Source organism: Vespa crabro, chromosome 5, assembly GCF_910589235.1.
Source record: "Vespa crabro chromosome 5, iyVesCrab1.2, whole genome shotgun sequence".
Lineage (NCBI taxonomy): Eukaryota > Metazoa > Arthropoda > Insecta > Hymenoptera > Vespidae > Vespa > Vespa crabro.
In genome coordinates this window covers 10058907-10061406 of record NC_060959.1, presented here as the reverse complement: position 1 = coordinate 10061406, position 2500 = coordinate 10058907, and the positions used below count along the sequence as shown (strand labels likewise).

Sequence of the window (2500 nt, the reverse complement as noted above, 5' to 3'; positions counted from 1 at the left end):
AAAGTACTAATAAAAAAAATAAAAAATAAAAAAAGGAGAGAGAAAGGTAGAAGATTAAAGGGAGAAAAAAAAAAAAGAAAAAAGAAAAAAAAAGAAAAAAGAAAAGAAAATATGGCGTCCATTGTAGGAACGCAAGAACGTAATAACGTTGTGCGATAAGTGTCGTCATAACCTATTCGAGAAAAATTGTTCGTAGAGGCGAAAGATTGCGCGGCACGCGGCTGCATTTTCTTCACTGCAGATAAACGAAGAAATTCATTTTCAAAGGACAAGAGGTGAAGAACAAGAGGAGACGGGGGTGAAAGAGGTTAGATGGTGGAAGACGAGAATCGCGCGTACACAAGACGAACGGCCCTTTTTTTTTCCTCGCACGCCCTTTTTACCCCCATCCATCTCTTTCCCCGTACGATCCGCATTTTATGACGACACAAAGCGGCTATAAACGACCGACGCCACGTTCTGAAGAATGATCTAGGACAGGGGTTCTCAAATATCCGAATTATTTCGTTATATACCATTAGCCAATGATCATCATTTCGATAAGTGGTCGCTTTCGTTCATGCACAATGTCGAAAGCGACAACGTTCAAATATGACTGAACGATAATCGAAGAACAATTAATAGTTAATCAATGGTTTTTAAATATGATTCGACTCTTTCCAAACACCCACACGTATCTCCGAGAAAAACTTTTATCCTATATATTATCGCTATACGAAACAATAAAGATAACAATATATATATATATTTAATGATCGTCGAAGAAGCTCCTTGATAAGATCGGAACAGTCGGAATGGGGGGGTGAGATGAGGTACGGTGGATGGAGATGATTTCCTCATATCTTTTTATCCATCCGTTTTTCACACATGGAAAGAAGACGATAAGAACATTTTCTTAAAAGAATACGTACATAGATACATAAGTATTCTTCAAGCAAGGGGACAATCGACCTAAAAAGAAGCACAGTAGTCTCGTTAGAGACTGAATTTCGAGAGTCTGAACCCTAATTCACCCCTTTGCCCGACCCTCTACCCACCCACCACTTTCATCCACCCGTTGGAAATTTTGTTCCTTTTCTCGACGCATTTCTTCTTCTATTTTTCCTTCTTCCTCTTCTTCTTCTTCTTCCTCTTCTTCTTCTTCTTCTTCTTATTTTTCTTCTTCTTCATCGTTAACGAACCTCCTGGTACTTTCTCGTGCACGACTCTCGAGCTGCCATGTCTCGCGCGATAAGGTGACTTCATTAAAGTCTCTCTCTCTTTTTCTGTCGTTGTTTTTTTTTATTCTTTTTCTTTTTTTTTTTATCATCATTTTCTTCGATCTACCAAAAGAAATCTTATCGACTAATGACCCTAATCAAAAGGAAAACACGTAACACGTTGAAGTATATTTGTTCAAATTGAAAAATTTTAAATCAGATAATTCAAAACTACCCGCCCGATCTCTCGTCCACCCATTACTCAACCCTTTCAAATGACGTTCGAGAGATAAAACACAACCTATTACTCGTACGAAGTATAAAAATTTGATTTTAACGACCATTTGAAAGAAATAATCTAATAACGAGAAAGAGAGAGAGAGAGAGAGAGAGGGAGAGAGAGAATGAGAGAGATGGATTTAGCATGAAAGGAAAAAAGAGAGCGTGCAACCAACATGTAAGAACGTAATCTTACTATAATATCTAGTATCTAGGGGTATGTTCTTAACCGTAAAAGAGACCGCCCTTTTTCGTGCTCGACAGACCTGAACGTTCTATCTATCTACTATCTATCTATCTATCTTTCTCTGGTGTCGGAAAGAAGGATGGAAAGACCGTATATGTCTTACCTATATCGAGTAGCGTAAACTCATGTCCAAGGAGAGGGTTTCACGGTATTTTTAATTTCACCCTCTTATCTGCGCCCCCTATATATTACCATACCGTGTTATATACAACGGAACTTTGCCTCTCTCTCTCTCTCTCTCTCTCTCTTTCTCTCTCTCTCTCACTCTTTCTCTAACATACTCCCTTCTTCGTTCGTCTCTTTTCAACCCTCACGTCTTTTATACCACATTGTCGTAGTAGTATAGTACGCTGATTACGATGCCATTTTTTTTTTGCAGGTGTTAGTAGTAAGAGAATAGAAACCTGAGGGTAAACCTGAAAGGACGCAGCGCATGCGTACCGTATGCGTTACGTATTACTACCTTACATTTAAGTACTTATATACGTAAAAGATTTCACGGAGAAATTCACGAGTTTTACATACACATGCATACATATACATGTATATATATATATATATATATACCTTTTCTCATTATTCTTCTATTTTCTCTTTTCTTTTTCCCCTCAATTTTTTTATTTTTACATTTTTTTCTCTTTTCATTTCGCAAATTTCATAGTGCACGTAAGTACGTATACGTATGGTAGGATTCAAAATTATTCGTCGTTAATTCGACGATTCTAAATATGTCGATTGTACATAATATAATCGAATTTAATTCGAGATAGATAAT

The 2500-nt window shown here is 37.1% G+C and overlaps 1 protein-coding gene across 6 annotated transcripts in view; it reads right to left on the bottom strand.

The window, feature by feature from the left end:
* LOC124424200 (period circadian protein-like) overlaps positions 1-2500 on the bottom strand; it is a 180958-nt gene that overhangs the window by 146940 nt on the left and 31518 nt on the right. The window lies entirely within an intron of this gene.